Here is an 18,515-nt window from a genome sequence, read left to right as displayed (position 1 = left end):
CTGACCAAAGGGTTATTCAGAGTCCTGAATACAAATAGAACTTTAAAACATCTGATGTAGCTCTTGAACTTGGGAGATCTGATTCAATGCTAATGTACACACAGATAAGATTAGCTGAATGAGCCAACTACTGTTTTTCTGTAACTGTGAACATTTCCATCCTTATATTCAGAAAATCATTGAGTAGACTATATTACATCTTCACCTGTCTATAATTATAGTATTACTCTTATGCACTTCTGAATTCCATAACAATTTATTTCTAGAAATGCTTTGAAAATCAATGTGATGCTAAACAGGGATGTGAGTTCAGAAAAGGTTTCTATCTTAAATTTCCAAAATGAAGATTAAATTCCTCTGAAATCAAAGCCTTTCCCCCCTCGCCAAAGTGAATAGACTCTAGCCTGGGTAAATTTGAGGGCTAACAGATGGCTTCTGTTCTACAAGAAACATTATCATTACAGAAATATGCATTTTGAATATAGATCCTCCTTGTCAAAATGAGTTGGAGGTCTAAATGGAGAAAGATGAAAACCAAGGTTTATCTCTAGAAATCCATTTAACACACTGTGGCCCAGGCCCTGGAAAAAATATGGCGGGCAAATTTACTTCATTAACAGTTTTATACGTTTCTTATTTTCAGATTAGCTAGTGATAACGTGGAAAAAGAGAGAACAAAACTAGACCAGTGGGAAACAAAGGACAGGTGATTTTTTTGTTGGGTAGTACCCAAGTCCTCAAGGGTAGAGAGATGGGAGAAAGAAAAATAAATGAATAAAAAGGTCTAGTCACACTGTCTGGGAAGAGAACTATCATAAATGGATTGTACCGGCATTAAAATTATGTTTAATCTCCACCTAGCTAAAGATGATGAAGGTAGGAGATATATTTTTAAAAGTATTCCTACAGCAAACCCCAAATGCAAAAAAAAAACTATATTTTTGACTTACAGAAGTAGTTCATGAATATTCATGTTCTTCTAAGTCTTCCAAATGAATAAATAATACAGTTTTATAGTAATTACTGGATTCCAATATTTATAGAAAACTGACCACCGTGAATACATAATTATTCTATTATGTCCACTCTAATAAATAGACTGTTTATTCATTTAGCATGATATAACAATCTTGTTTGCTTCCTTGCCATGCAGAAGTGAACTGAAATACTTGGTAAGGAAATATGTGGGTAGAATCTTTATTTTAGAGAAATTATATCTGTATGAGATTAGTATACTTAATTTGATAGAAATGTGCAGAAATGTACAAGTTTCCTCATTAATAGCAAAACCAATGTGGTTTAAAAATGGAAGGATTTTACAGTACCTTGATGAAAATGGACACAATGATTATACTCACTAACTTCATTTTGAGAATATGAGTGTTTGTGACAATGTTTACTTATGCCTTTATAAGAATAATTACATATATGTTTCATTTATTCTTGATGGAATAGTGGGGGCATTATGATTACTATTTTGAACAGTGCTTTGGCAAAATGTATAAGAATTACTTCTCTTAGGTTATTTTATCGAAATCAATTAGAGAAAAAATAATGGAAATTGTCACTGTTATATATTACTTTAAAATTAAAATTGATGGGTATTTGCTAAAACAAACCAAAAAAAGGATATGATCCATAAACATCTTTTTTTTGGAAAGAATGTCCCAGTAATTTGTGTCACATATAGAATTGTCAAATAGAGATTTTGGAAAAACTGAATAAAACAATTCACACTTTTTTTTTTTTTTTTTTTAATGTCAGCAAGTACTAACACTCATCTACCACTATGCTGGGTGCCTGCCACTGTTCTTAATGCTTTATGTACATTAATTCACTCAATCCTATGATGCAGGCTTTAAGATTACTGTTATTTATGGATGAGGCCACTGAGTCACAAAGTTCAAAGACGACTCAAAACCCACACAGCTGAACAGAAATTCAGGCCTCAACAGCCTCATCTTGAATCTGAGTGTTTAATTGCAATGCTTTAGCACTCTCACATGTTTGTTCCCACAACAGTTGCAACTGAGCAAAGGTGAAGCAGAAGATAGAAATGCAACAATAAGTAGCCCATAAGACAGAGCTACTCTACAGTAGTTCAAATGGAAAAAACAGATCTAGGACAACCATCAAACTTCTAATGAAATTCCTTGACACGATCTCTTTCTTAAGGCCCAGTGCAACCTTTAATATAAAATACGCTGCTAAATACTATTATTAGTTCTATGCTATACATAAGGGAAAAGGCTTATAAAGGTTAGTCATCTTGCCCAAGATTACACTGTACGTTAAGTGTTAGAGCTCAGGTTTAAAACAATCACAAATTTACAGAGGGGACTTTTAACCACTACAATATACACCCTTTGGCAAATCACTTCATCTTTCTGATCGCCGTTTTCTCCTCAGTAAACAGAAAATACTAATTTAGATTATCTCAAACATGTCAGGCTGACAATTCCATGATTACAAATGCTATTCATTTCATGACTATGTGAAGAAGTCTTGTGGCAACTTTGCAAAGGCATGACTTGAGTTACAAATATGATACATGTAATGACCATGCGGATCTGTTCGGTTTGTGGTAGCTTTGCAAAGGCATGTCCTTGATTACAAGGGAGAAGTGTGTAGATTGACTTACTAATAAAATTCATCTCTATCAGGATACACACTTGAAATGCCCACCCTAATGAGGACAGTGCATAAAAATTCAGAGCTCAAATAACTAAGTCATAAAATATTTTTTAATCTCATATTTACTTCTCCAAATAGAAAATACTGGTCTTTTGAAAATTTAATTGCCTTAAATATATTTAAATTCTAATTAAGGTTTTATTGTGTTAGAGCTGTAATCTAGAAGACTAGGATTCTATCAAGGTTTTGATGTTTACTTGGTGATTTTGGAACTAAAAGACTTTGATAGAATGAACTAAACTTTTTGTTAGATTCTCTCTGTCTCTGTCTCTCTCTCTGTCTCTCTCTGTCTCTCTCTCTTTTTATCTGTCTCTGTGTCTCTCCCACCTTAGATCTCTTACAACTGATTATAGGCTTTGGAAGGGGAAGGAAATATGCCTAGAATATCATGGCGAGTCAACAATGAGTATTTGCTTTGCATTTTTCCAAAGTCAATATGAAATGTGTTGAATTCCTTAGAGAAAAAAAAAAAACAAAACTGCACAAAAGCTTGGTCTATTATATTCTTAAGCATATACTTTAAAAATGCAGACATGCATATTCACCATCCTTTGGGAGTGAAACAGAACACGCACACTAGGGAATTTTGTTTCACTTCTATCGAAAAGTAATATTGCTACACATTCAAATTATTCATTACAAAAAAAGTAGTCTCCAAGTAAGAGCAGAAACACATACAGTGCTTATAGTCAACATTTGAAGAAGTATTTCAATATATATTCTTTGATAAATGGTGCCAAAAGTTTCAGTCTCACATATAGTAAAACTGGCAAATGGAGATTTTAGCGAAGCTCAATAAAACAGTTCACACATTGTCTTAAATAATTTCGTAGTCGTGTATTTTATCTATTCATTCTATGCATTTTTCTACCTAAACATGCACACAGACCATCTGAACCTCACTTTTTAATATTTTACTTTGTTTTTCCTTTTCATTTATATGTCATAAATCTATATAGTCATTCATTCTATTCCTAGGGTATCAGTCAAAATACTGTTAAGTTTCATAAAATAAATAAGGAGAGTTATATTCCTTGTTATTTATCCATATTGAATATCTTGTAAAATCTTGTTGACAAAAGTAAATCCAATGTAAAAGATGCTCGATATCACAAATCATCAGGGAAATACATTTCAAACCACAAATTAAAGGCTTACTCCTGTGAGAATGGCTATCATCAATATATAAACAAACAACAAGTGTTGGTGAGGATGTGGAAAAGGGAGACCCCTCAAAACTGTGGTGGGAATGTCAAGTGGTACAATCACTATGGAAAAAAGTATGGACGTTCCTAAAAACATTAAAAATAGAACTACCATGAGACCCAGCAATTTGGCTTCTGGATATTTTACCCAAAGAAATCTAAAACACTAATTTGAGAAGTTACATGCATCCCTATATTCATTGCAGCATTATTTACAATAGCCAGATATGGAAGCAACCAACGTGTCCACTGATAGACAAATAAATAAAGATGTGGTAGATAGGCAGACAGACATATAGATAGACAGACAGGCAGATAGATGATTAGATAGATAGATAGATAGATAGATAGATAGATAGATAGATAGATAGATAGATAGATGATAGATAGAGATAGAGATAGAGATAGAGATAGAGATAGAGATAGAGATAGAGATAGATGTAGAGATAGATATATATAGATACCTAAACAATGGAGAATTAGCCATAAAAAAGAATGAAATCTTACCATTTGCAACAAGACGAATGGACCTGGAGGGTATTATGCTAAGTGAAGTAAGTCAGATAGAGAAAGAAAAAATACCATATGATTCCACTTATATGTTGAATCTAAAAAACAAAACAAACAAACAAAACAGAAAAAACTCAAAGATATAGAGAATAAATTGCTGTTTGCCAGATGGGAGTGCATTAGAGAAATGAGTGGAAAGTTCAAAGGGATTAAGAAGTACAAAGTATCAGTTATAAGAATACTCAAGCAGATATACAGTAGAGCACCAGAAATATAGTCGATAATATCATAATAACTCCATATGGTTTCAGATGGATACTAAACTTACTGAGATGATCACTACATTGTATACCTGAAACTAATGTAATATTTCATGTCAACTGTAATGGAAAAATAAATTTGAAAAGGAACTACAGTATGATGCTCAGTAATGCTTTATGTGGTTAACATATTGGTAATACTTGTGATTCACTACATTTTTTTACCACAGAAAACTAATTATCCTTGAGAGAAAAAAGAGAGAGAAGGGACGGGGAGGAAGGGGGAGAGAGGGAAGAAGAGAGGAAAGGAGGGGAGGAGAGAGAGAACTAACCTTTGTGTTAGATACTAAGACCTTTAAATGCATAACACAATAACATTTGATCCTTACAATAACTCAATGAGGTATCTACTATTATTTGGAGAAATCACTTTATAAAAATTAAAAGTAAAATTGAAGCAGATTAGGCAATTTATGTAAGGTTACACAACTTTTCACCAGAAGAGCTGTGATTAAATTCAAATCTCTCTGACTTCAAACTCTATGCTCTAAACACACTCTATTTTAGTTAATAAAAACATAGGTAAATTAAATAAGCCTCTTAAGTACCTACTGAAAACCACAAGAAACACAAACAGAATTCATCAAATTCCAAACACATAGGCTCACAGGTACACACACACACACACACACACACACACACACACAAACACACACACATACACATTGAAAGTGAGCTTAAATAGAAACAGAAACACCAGATTTATACTACTGTAAATTTTATATCTTGAAGAGATGAAGCAGAGAATACGATTGTGTGATATAAATAAAGCAGTAAACGATTATCAATAGTGATGCTACAGATCTGCTAAAAAGAACAGAATACATATTTTAGAAATTAAAACAATATGATTGTTGAAATGGAAAGGTAAAGATTGATTTAACAGCTAAAAAAAACACTATTAAAAAATGAGTTGGAAGATATATCAAAATAAATTACCACTGAATTCATCACAGAGACTTGCAATGGAAAAGACAGAAGAGCAATTTAGTTTTTAGTCAAAATGAAAAGATAAATAAAATACCTCTACAATTGGAAAGTTTTAAACATGGAAGCAACTTGGGTCAAAGAAAAAAATCACCACCCATTAAAATACATAGTGTTTAACAATAATGAAAGTTCTTTATATCAAAAATATTGGAATGCAGTGAAATTGGTACTCAGAGGGAACTGTATAGTCTTAAGTTCTTATATTATAAATGGAGGATAAATTTAAGAAAACCTAATTACCCAATTTATTTTAGACTAAAGGCCAACAGCAAATCCCACAGTATGTAAAAAGGACATAGAAAATATAACAGCAAAATTAATGAAATAGAAAAGAGCATATAACAGATAATCAACAGCACCTAAAATTAGTTCTTTGAAAATGTTGACCAAGGAAAAAAAGAATAAACAAGATTAGGAATAAAATTTAGGCCAGCGCATAACTACCTCAGATATTTAGAATGAGAATAAGATAATATTTGAACAACTTACTGCTAATAAATATGAAAATTTAGATGGCGTACATAATTTCATAGAAACATGGCTTTGCAATATTAAACTGTAAAAAAAAATCTGACATACAGAATTATTTTGGAATCACTTTTAAAAAAATTATCTTAAAATTCTTCCTAAGAGAGAAAAAATAAAGTCCAGATGTTTTTACAGATGAGTTCTACCAATATTTGAAGAAACAGGTCATTCCAATTTTATCTAAACTCTTTGACAGAACAGAAGAGAATCTGCAATTCATTCAGTGTATTCTTAATTCTAAAACTAGACAATAACAAGGAATAAAATTATATTCTAATATCACTGATGACCACAGATGCAAAAACAATTTAAAAAATATTAGAAGTCAAGGGAACATTGTATAAACAAATAATATATCCCAAATAAGTTTACCCCAAGAATGCAAGGGTGGTTTTAAGTGATTAACTTTATCAGTGAAATTTGCCATGCTAATGAATTAAAGGAGGAAATAATAAATCAGCTTAATAGACATTGAATAAACATTTGAAAAATTCATGATTAAAATTATCATGAACCATGCAGAATAAACTATGCAGAGAAGTTACTCTTTTCAACTTCATAAAAAGTGTCTGTGGTATAACTATATATATATGTCTTTCTGTGACTGGCTTATTTCACTTAGCATAATAATGCCTTCAGGTTTCATCCATGTTGTAGGATGTGTCAGACTATCCTTCCAGAATAGGGGACCTCAACTGTGGCTGGCATCTGAAGTAAGAGTCTTCTTGTCCTATAACTTGTGTAATCTGATGAGAACTCTGGGTAGTTAGTGTCAGAATTGGGTAGAATTGTACAATGTTCAGTTGGTGTTAGGAATCCAGCATTGAAACAGAATATTTATGAAATACCTACAGCAAATAGCTACTTAATGATAAAATTTTGAAAATATTTCCTTTGAACCACAGACAAAACACAACCCGCACATTCTATTAAACATGCTGAATTGAATAGTCAGCATAAAAGAAGGGAAAAAAAATGTGTGTATGGATTATAAATAAACAATAGACTTATCATTCGATAGACAATACAGAGACAGAAAATCCAAAATAAAATATGAATCATTATGATTAGAACTTAGCAAAACATCCTATACAAAACCAATATACAAAAATCAATGCAGTACTTTTGACACTAAAAATATCAATATGTATTAAATATCTAAATTAAAATAGCTACAAAATAAAATGGAATGGCACACCATGTTTATGAACTAGAAGATTCGATGTGATTGAGATGTCAATTTTCCATAATCATTTTATAGATTTTGTATAATTTAATTAAAAAATTCACAAGCATTTTTTTTTAAATTGAGAATCTATTTCTATAATGTTCATGTAAGGTGTAGTAGGCAGAATTCAAAAGATTTCTCCCTATCTTTTCCTGATCTAATTCCTGGGACAAGGAATATGCGGAGGTAGAATACCTGTCATTATGTTACATGGAAAAAGGTATTTTGTAATTAAGATTACTCATCAATCAAAAAAAAAAAGGTAGCTATAATCTAATCACATGGTGATTTTAAAAGTTGATTGACTGATTGACTGATTTCATTTTTTTGCAGCTGGTAGCATAAGAGGAAGAGAGAGATTTAAAACCAGAGGTGAATTTACTCTTGCTGATTTGAACTTGGAGAAGTTCATATGGAAAGGATATAAGAGCAGCTATGAGGAGCTAAAAACAACCACCAGACCACAACCAGCAAAGGAATCTCAGTTGTATAACCACAAGGGAATGAATTCTTGCAACAACAAGCATGAGCTAGGGAGCAGATTTTCCTCCAGAGACTATAGATGGGAACTCAGTAAGGCTGATCCCTCAATTTTAGCCGTAAGCAGAGAATGCAGTCATGCCATGATGGACTTCTGACCTATAGAACCTCGAGCTAATGAATAAGAGGTATTTTAAGCCATTAAGTTTTCATGCAGTAAGGAAAACCTAATTCAGAACTGCAATGGTTCAAAACTCTGTAAGACACTTCTGAATAAAAATAATAAAGTGGGACCGAACTAGTCCTACCAGAAATCAAGATAATTATAAAACTGTAACTAAGAGAATGTGATCCAGTGGCTAATGGAACTAAAGAGAATTCTTAAAAATGGATTGCGATATTTTTAATTTGCTTTGTATTTCAGGTGGTACTGTATAACACTAGGGAAAGGACAATTGATTCAGTAAATAGTATAGGAGTTGTTGTGGACTTATGTTGGAAAAAGAGACACAAACTTTTTACTATACAGAAAAATCAACCATAGGTAAATAAAAATTCTAAATGTTGAAAGTCAAAACTGTAAAACTTTGCAAAGAAAATGTAGGAGAACATCTTTATGACCTCAAAGAAGGAAAAAAGTTCTCAAACAAAACCCACAAAACACCATAAAAAATATATAAAGTAACCATGTTAAAACAACAAAAGCACACCAAAAGTAGATATAGCAACAAAACCTTATATTCCTCAAAAGTTCCCTTAAAGGAAAAAAGTAAAATAAAGTTACAGATGTTGGAATATATTTGCAAAAGTGTAACTGAATAACTACTGTAACTCACGAAAACAAAATTCAAAATCAGAAAGGAAAACACTGGCAAGTCTATGTGTTTTGAAAAGGTAAATGATGAGCAGAAATATTAAAGAGAAAAAATACGTGACAAAAATGTATTTCTCAACTGTAATAAAGGATACGCAAATTAAGATGAAAACAATGTCCCTGTTGCTCTCATGCTTAAAGTTTGTTTACACTTGGGAAGTCCAGAGGTCATAAAACATAATGTTCTAAATTGTCATTCCACTAGCTTTACATTTACCAATTTTTTTTTCTTTTTTGCCTACTACATCGGCAAAAATTAAGAAATACAACATTAATTATTGGTCAGGTTGTAGGTCCACATGAACTCATATACATACAGCAGATGAGAATATTTTTCCCTCTGAAAAATAACTGGACATTATTCTGAAAATTTAAGGACACTCATACTGTAAGGCCCAGAACTCTCCATGTTAAAATATGTCAATGCATTTTTGCAGTTGACTCCTAGTACAACTTATTTTGCTATCTCGCCTCCTTCCTGTCCTTCCAAAGTGTTAAGCACAAGTGTCTTCTCTCTGCCTCTGCTCATGTTGTTTCTTATCCCTTTTTTGCTCTTATTTTTCCTTCTTTTTCCCCTGCTTTCTATTCCCAAATCCTAGTATCCATTGAAAACAAGTGCATCCCTAAAAGAAGTACTTATTCATTCATTCGAAACATATTCATGGAGTAGTCACTATGTGCGAAATATTCAAAGCGCAACGATGAACTAGATAAGCATGTCTCCTACCTTGTGCTTTCTGATTTCCAAAGAGGGACTAGGCGGTTGGTGTGGAGACAGACAATAAACAAGTAAATCAAGCAAATTCAGATTGTTCTGAGAGAGAAAAGTAAACAGGGTTACCTAACCTGATAACATAATAATTGTAGAAATCTGTATTAGATACAATGTGTCCTGAGAAGGACATTCTTCAGTATATCCTTTCTTATTATACTGGATTTCATACGTGTGTGTGTGTATCTGTGTGTGTGTGTGTGTATGTATGTGCACATATACATACAGTTGACCATTGAACAGTGTGGGTTGGAACAGCATGGGTCCCCTTAAACATGAATTTTTTTAAAAATTAACACATTAAATATATTTTCCTTATGGTTTTCTTAATATTTTTTCTCTAGCTTACTTTATTGTAAGAATACAGTATATAACACGTACAACAGAAAATGCATTAATTGACTGTTTACACTATCAGTGAGACTTCTCAACAGTAGACTATTAATACTTAAGTTTGGGGGAGTCAAAAGTTACATGCAGATTTTTGACTGCAGGGAATGTCGGGGCCCCTAATCCCTGCATTGTTCAAGGGTCAACTGTACACACACACACACCCTCTCCTATTGAAGACTAAGCTTCCATACATCATGGCCTATGTCTGATTCATTATTTTATCATCTTCAGTTTGTAGCCCAATACCTTACCATGATACTAAGGGGGCATGAATAAATGCTACCAGTGGAACAAACATGTACACTTTATCAGTCGCTAGGTAACTTTCTCTGGTTTTGCTAAGGTTGTAGTGCTTCAAGTTGAGCTTTGGCTGGATGGAGTTCTTCTGCCTTCTCTACCATCCTCTTCTTCCCACTTCTCTTTCTCTGTATTAACTGATTTGGAGGATGTGGATTTTTTTTTTTTTTTTTTCTTAAGAAATCTCTAACACCTACACAGACATTGAGAATCTGAATGCAGATTATAAACCAAAGCTGGGGACCGGCAACTTTCAGTCAGTGCATCTATACAGAGAAAACATTTTATACTTTCTATGTTACTTTATTGAATTACAGAAACATTTAAAAATGCTTAGAGTAAAAATAATTGGAATTTTTCTTTGTAATGACAATCTTGGGTTCTAAATAATTCTTTGTATTTCTAGTTATTTACTGTTATATTTTTGAACTAATGCTGTATTTTCAATATGATTGTCAAGCTTTTGTTCCAGGATAGTAAAAATGTTTTTCAGAAAGTTGATACTAATTTACACACACACCCATTGTCTATGAACCTGCCTATGTTTCTCCCAAAACACACTGGGAGGATTTTCATCTTTTTACAATTTTTGTTGTGTTGGAAAGCAAAAAAAACAAGAAACAAAAAAATAACTTCATTTTTTTTTTTTTAAATTTTCATTCCCTTATATTATGATTGCGGTTTAACTATTTTCATATGCGTATTATTCTTTTGTGGTTCTTATACTTTGAAATCTCCTTAACACTGTTGACCATTAAAATAAGATTTTAATGTTTTTAAAATGCTTTATCTTTAACTTCTGTATTTTGGAAAAGATTTCCCCAGTTTGCTACTTATCACAATTTTGCTGATAATGACTTTTTGATGTATAAGCATTTATACATTTTAATTCAAGTATACTGATCTTGCCCTTGGTGATTGTCTCCTTGGTTTTCATGCTTACAAAGTTTATTTATGTTCAGAAGTGTACAGATTGCCACAAGAATTAGGTTGGTGTACAAGTAATTGCGGTTTTTGCAATTATTTTTAACATTTTAAACCGCAATTACTTTTGCACCAACCTAATAATTATCTAAAGTGTCATTTCATTATTACTAGATTTTAGCTTTACATTTTCCCTAAGATGACTTTCCATTAATCTCTAATTTCAGTTCTGTTTCCCTCTTGGATTTATTTTGGTTTATGATGTAAAATGAGAACCTAAATTACTGTTCGCTTCTGAAGATAGCCAGTATTTTCAACTCCATTTATTAAGTACTCATTATTTCACAAATGTCTTGCGATATTTTCTTAATTCTATACATAGTGAATTTATACACACAGTCTCACACATGTTTCTGTCTTTTCTGTTCATTGTCATGTATTTGTCTGGATATTCTTTTGTGTACTGCTGTTTAATGTATTGTGCCTTCACGACATGTTCCAATATTTATAATGTTTGAATATATTTCAAATTAATTTTACAATACATATAAAGCATGTTTAGAGCCACCTAAATTATGTTTCTCTTTTAGGTCATGTTATTTTTTAATGGCTGATTTTAAAGAGTATTGGCATTTTAGATAATTTTGTACTTTTTGCAATTCTCTCCTCAATTAAGTCACCCATTTACTCATATTTAATTATTATCAGTAGGGATTACAAGTAATTATTTTAAAAAATTGATACATTTTTACATAATAATTCTTACGTCCTTATAATATATAGACATAAAAACAGTTCATCAGCACCCAAAGAATCACTAAATCAAACTTCACTGTTCTCTAAGTTATCAAACAATTTAATGTTTGACTTAAGGATCTAAACTAAGTCTATAAACAGGTTACTTGAAGCCTACAGTAACTCTAGTTGTACCATGACATTCATGCCTGGAAGGTTTCAAAACCCACTACGCTCCAGTGTTTTCCAATGATGATTGTCTATGTTGTCAAGGGAGAATTGGACAGAACTGAATTTCTTATTCAAATAATGTGGGACCACAATTATGGGGAAGGAGTCACTGTTTCACATTTAGACTATTCCTAGGCATAATAGAGAATCAAGGCAGGGGAAGGTGTGGGTAGGGAATGAAACTAAGGTAAGGCTGCGGGGAAAGATCAGAAAATGACAGGCGAGCAGAAATGGGCATTTGAAAGGAACTGACGAGATGTCATTCCCAACACTACGTGTGTCTTTCAGAACTTCAGATACCCATGTACATCCTGGGAGGGGAAGAGAATTAGAAAAGCAAGCCTGTTACCTTGTAATGTAGCTGTTTTATTCTAACAAGGAGTGCTTCATTTAAATATAATGCTGTTTGCTTTGTGCAAAACTGAAACATTTGTAAAGGTTTCTTTGTACTGTTTCTAATCTATAATTTAACAGATTTGTTCCACCAGAACAAACATTTGCTGAATGTCATAGAAATGGTTTTGAAAAGTGTAATGTCAGCAAGATCGCCTCTGAACACAAGAGTCGAACAAGGCAGCACCTGTACGCTCAAATACACAAACCCACCCACAAAATGGGCAATGTTTCAGAGACAGTGTCACAGCGATAGTTATAGTCTCCACTTTATTTTTTCTATTCTTAAGACATGCCCTCAAAGTCTTCCTCATATTCTGCACAAGTAAGGGGCATTAATCACACAGGTCTCCATGTCTGTTTGTCCAGAACTATCGCCTATGATCTATCCTTTGAATCACTTATACCCCTGACCTTTCTGATCAATACGATGAAGGATAAAGGCGAAGGTTTGTGGTTTATAACTTCGTAGAAGTTGCCATCTCCTCTGAGTAGTTAAAATAAATAATTCCTTTAGTGTTATTCACTGCTTCCTGCAAGCAATACTTGTATGTGTATGGGAAGTGAGATGTACTGCATCTTCTTACCTTTGATGTTTGGTCTTGTACTGGGGCTGCTCTTTTGACAAGCTTTCAAAAGGCCCCTACTATGAATGTCGAATTAAGTACCCTTATGAATATGCATGAACATAAACCTCATACACTCATTTTGGTGGCTACTCACTGTGCTGGGTTGCCCTGGAAGCCATTCCAAATGGTTCTGATTTTGCGTTCGAGATTCTTAATGGTGGTAATTATCTGTTGCAGCCATGCAGTAGCAAATATGATGCGTGTTAGAGATACTTTAAAAAATAATAATAAAGATGACTACAGTTCCTACAGGGCAATTAGCCTCTAGTAATGATGTTTATATTTATATGCAAATGTTTTAGGAAAAATGAATCTTAACAGAGACTTCATATCAATACTATTGGGAGATGAGAGCATTCCATCTGTCTGTAGAAAATGCCATTAGCTCTACATGTAGCCTATTTCTATAATAGAAACTATTTTTTTTCCCTTCTTCTGCATCCCCCTGCCCCAACACTTCGGTTCAAGCCATTGTTTCTCAGTCTAGTTGTGTAGGACACAGCTCCCTAGCCTGTGCTGGTATTATGAGCCTTGCGCTCCCCCCGGCTGAGGCAGTCGGTTGGCTGCTCACAGCAGCTCACCACAGCTCTCCCCAGCTCTCCCCGGCTGGCACTGCTCACTGGCCCATGTGGGAATCAATCCAGCAACATCAGGCTGTTAGGAACACAGCGCTCCAACCACCTGAGCTACTGGGCCAGCCCAATAGAAACTATTTAATTGTAAGTAATTCATTCTTCATTTTGTGTTATTTTCCTTTCCTTCTGTTCTTTTATTAAGACTCTTAACTAAAGTACAGTATGTGCGGCTCATTAGAGCATACACATAAGTGACTTGCCACATTTTCTTCTGAGCATAATCTGTTCTTCGAATTATTACCTAATATCCTCACCATTCCTCATTCTGGGATAATAACTGAGTAACAAAGCAGACTTCTCGGGGGGACACTCACTCATTAATATCCTCCATTTTAGGGGTTGCTACAACGTGCGAAGACAGAAATGCAATGAAGAAGCAAACTTCTGTAATACACTTATAGCTTTTGACTAGCTTCTGGCCTAAACATGTGGAAACTAAAGCTTATAGACGTTTTCCGAACGCCCTGTTCAATCAGAGTTAGGGGACCAGCTCAGTCTAGAGTCAACCTTCTATTACAATGCTCTTCCTACTCCAAGACAATGTCTTCATACAGAGGATCCCTTAATGACAAATCATTTTTCCTGTACTCCCTCTGTTTCCACAAGACCTTTGAAACTACCACTTGGCCAATCAGTTCCTTAGATGGCGTCATTTGATATACAGCTTGCTGATCTTAGATATGTCTTCACAGAGGAATCAAGTACATATCCATTACAGGAGTCCTTCTTATCTGTGGGACACGTGTTCCAGGACCCCCAGAGGATGCCTGAAACCGCAGATAGTACCAAGCCCTATGTATACGTTTTCTCCTACGCATACATACTCATGATAAACTTTATAAATCAGGCACAGTAAGAGATTAACAATAATACCTTAGAACAAAACAAACCATTACAATGATCTACTGTAAAACAAGTTACAGCAATGGCTTTGGGGCCATTATTAAGTAAAATAAGGGTTATTTAAATGCAAGCACTGCAAGACTGTGATAACCAAGATAACCATCTGATAACCAAGACACCTACTAAGTGACAATTACAACAATCTACTGTAATAAAAGTTATGTATACAGCATGAATGCCCTTGAACATGGGATGATTCCGTCCCAGGTGGGACAGAGGAGGGAGGCACAAGATTATCATCACATGCCTCCAAACAGCATGCCATTTAAAACTTCTGAACTGTTTATTCTGGAATTTCATGTCATATTTTTGGACCATGGGTAACTGAAACCACAGAAAGAAAGACCATGGATCAAAGGGGGAATACCATACTTCATTCAAGAATTATTATTTCTTATATATTTTTAAAGAACAGCAAAGGATGCTTTCATTAGCTACCAGAAACAGAGAATCTCTACACCGATGATGACATAAAACCAATTGTTAACTGAATACAGAACTCTAGAGGTCTACCCGATACTATGAAAGCATTTAAGATTTCAAATTTGTTTAGGGTAATGAGAAGAAAATGTCGAAGAGCAGTACAGTAAGAAATCTGTCATATTTACATTACCTCCATAGCAGAAATTCCTTTAAGAATAGTAACATGTAAAGACAAGGGTAGAATTTGATGAAGCTACTATACTTAACCCAATTCAGGTATACGGCAATTACCCACAATTTCCCATAGTTATAGATGCACCCAACTGACATCTATGTACACATTTTTCCCCTTTCACCTGTAACAAACAAGTAAGAAAGTGACCCCACAATTTCTCAATGAGAATCACAATGACAAAACTAACAACATATTGCTAAACACAGATGCCCATTGTCACTCATAGTCAAAATCTGGAATGAAGGAGCCTGGGAAAGGGAGAAATTCAGCATCCTGCCAGTGGAAAATCTTATTAGAATCTCTTGAGATTTATCTGTCACTCTGACAGGATAATTTGATTTTAAATTCCATCACTGCTAGCCCTAATTTTTTAAATTAAATTGAAAAAAAAAAAGTGACTTCTTTTTCTCTCATATAATGAATAATAAGATAATATAAATCAAAATCAAGGGTGTCATTAATCAGAAATTACAGGAAAAAGATCTGAACAACTTTAGGGTTTGAGGGAAGTAGAAATGTCCCCCTCCCTCACTCCCACCCGCCTATAATGAAACCAGAGCGAAGATCAGTTAAGAGATTCCTTGTGAAGTTCAATTTATAGCATCAAAAGTTTTCTATCAGTGCAGAATTTTAATACTTTCTCAAAAAAGAGTCTGGTCTCTTTCAAAAGAGCAGTCCTTATTTCAACCCCACACAACCCATTTATTGCATTATTATCATAATTCATTCCTGAATGAGAGTTTTTCAGACAGTAGACAAAAATACAGTTAAATGTCATAAACATGCCCTTACTTTTAAGTGTAATAGCAATTAAACTCATATAAATCTTATAAAAATCCAGTGTATTCCCTTCCATTTTTCTCAAAAAAAAAAAAAAAAAAAAAAAAGACAAATAAACAATTAAATGCCAGTGACGGATGAAAGTGATGTCATTTTCAGAAGCTAACCTACTTGAAGATTATCACTCGCTTTTTCAGTCCTATTTCTGTAGAGCCCCTCAGAATTCAGGCATTCTCAGTCCCAGGGTGATAATCAAACAACTCATTAAAAAGAATAGAATTATATCCTGACCAAAATGGAGCAGTGCACCATATCTTGAGAAGTGCTTTTTACATTGCCAGGTGACACACTTCATATACTTTCCAAATATTAAAATTTCTAAAGAATGAGGACTTAATGTCAACCTGCTTGTTAGGGAATTGGGTTCATGAAAGGTGAGCAGCAGAATTTTTTAATATAAAGTTGAGAAGTCAGAGGCTCCTCTCTTTTAGCCTCTTCATTTAGCAGAACCAACTCTGATTGGCTCACCTTCCAACAGAGTTCTCTCTTGTAACATTTACTTTCTCTTTAGGGAGCTATGTTTCTCCTGCCCGGTACCTGTCACTCTTTAAGTCTCACTTCCAAGTTTCTCCCTGCCACATTTCTACTAGGTAAATGAACGGAGAGACCAACTATATTCCATTACTTATTAAAATATCATTGTGGCTTCCTAGGAAATAGGCCAACTACAAAAATAGTCTCTCCCTTAATTGAAAGTTAGGACCAAAAATGCTTCATACAATTTCATATTTGTAACTTTGAAATATCCTGTTTCTACTAATGGGGGCATCAGGATACTGGAAAATGCAGCATATTTATATTTTTCAAGAAGAGGTGATACTATCTACTCGATAACCTAGGCAGATACTAGAGACTTTTGATAAAGCTTTTCAGTATTTAACATGTGTGTGTATTCATACTTTATAGATATACCTTAATATATATGTGCATCACATATATGCATGTGTGTGTCTACATAACATCTCATAAAGTGGTAATAATTCCACCATCAAAGTATGAATTAAGGAAATTTGAATGAGAAATGTGAATTAACTTTAACCCTACTTATCAAGAGATAATCATTATTTTAAATGATGGCTTCGTATATTATCCAGATTTTAGAAGATTAAGAAAGGCACTTACCTTAACAAGTAATGATGATTCCTCTCATGCCTGATGCCTCATAAGCAGTGCAGCTTTAGCAGCAAGTTCCTACCTGTTACAATTTTAAAATTGAGATATTTTTAATATGAAATAAAAATATTTTTCAAGTTTTATATTCATCTAACCAATAAACTTAAAACATAAGTTCATGCACATAGGATTTAGGGTGTTAAATCATTCTCCACAGTCTTTTATTTTTTCTGGACAATTGTCATATACAATAAGACACAAAGGATGGAAAAGCAATATGAAAAAATTACATAAAGACATATACAATTATATACACCATTAATATACTATACATATACTACTAAAGTGCCTTCATCGGAGATGTTCAGCTCTTGTTTTCAGGAAAGAACTCAAAGATTTCACCTTCACCTTCAATAGCTGTGAAAAGCTAGTCAAGGTCCACCAAATCCAATTAGAGCAGTTTTCTGGGAAAGGAATTGTGACTCCTGACAATATTAGGGCAAAACACTAAAACATGTTTTAACTTTAAGGAGGGCAGTGCAGTAGCTACAATCGTCTTTAATCTGTGGCTTAAAACTTGGTCATCAAGCCATGACAGGCACAAAACATTTGTCAAGCTCTATTGGAAACAACCATTGGTTGTTCTGCCTTGCAAGGATACAGACTGTCTATATCGTGCTGCATAAAATCAGGCAAATGTTTAGGAGTTAGGAAAATTCAGAGCAGTGGACAGAGAACTCACTCATGTTTGTCATAACCTAAGAAGGGGTGATGTTCTGTGAATCTTATTAAACAAGGACTTACAAGATTTACCAGCTCAAAGACCTGAGTGTTTCCTACTTCTCCCTCATTCCAGCAAGTCTTCAGTAAACCCTGACAAATCCATCTCCGAAATGTCGACATTTTTGTCCCTCCTAGTACACATTTTCCTGCCATTTCCCTCACATTCTCACTTTGCACTCTAGCAAAATCCCCCTTAGCAGTTACCCTTACTTAGGCCTCGCCCCGGTCTATACTGCACTCTGTCAGAAGCACCCGCCTAAAACACAGATACATAAACATGTCAACCTTAGTCTTATTTGACATCGATAACTCTTCTTTCTGAGATCCTTAAGGAAAAACAAAATATCCTTTATGACCTGGCTTTTGCCTATTTTGAAGAC

General features: G+C 33.9%; 1 long non-coding RNA gene across 1 annotated transcript in view; it reads right to left on the bottom strand.

Moving 5' to 3' along the window:
* Positions 1 to 18,515, bottom strand: part of LOC148758296 (uncharacterized) — a 1,912,057-nt gene that overhangs the window by 847,476 nt on the left and 1,046,066 nt on the right. Inside the window, exon 7 of the long non-coding RNA XR_016021446.1 lies at positions 17,362 to 17,434. This is a non-coding gene — a long non-coding RNA (uncharacterized LOC148758296). The remainder of the gene's footprint in view (positions 1 to 17,361; positions 17,435 to 18,515) is intronic.

Source organism: Rhinolophus sinicus, chromosome 5 (assembly GCF_057876585.1).
Source record: "Rhinolophus sinicus isolate RSI-liver-muscle chromosome 5, RSI-T2T, whole genome shotgun sequence".
Lineage (NCBI taxonomy): Eukaryota > Metazoa > Chordata > Mammalia > Chiroptera > Rhinolophidae > Rhinolophus > Rhinolophus sinicus.
This window is presented reverse-complemented; position numbering and strand designations above follow the sequence as displayed.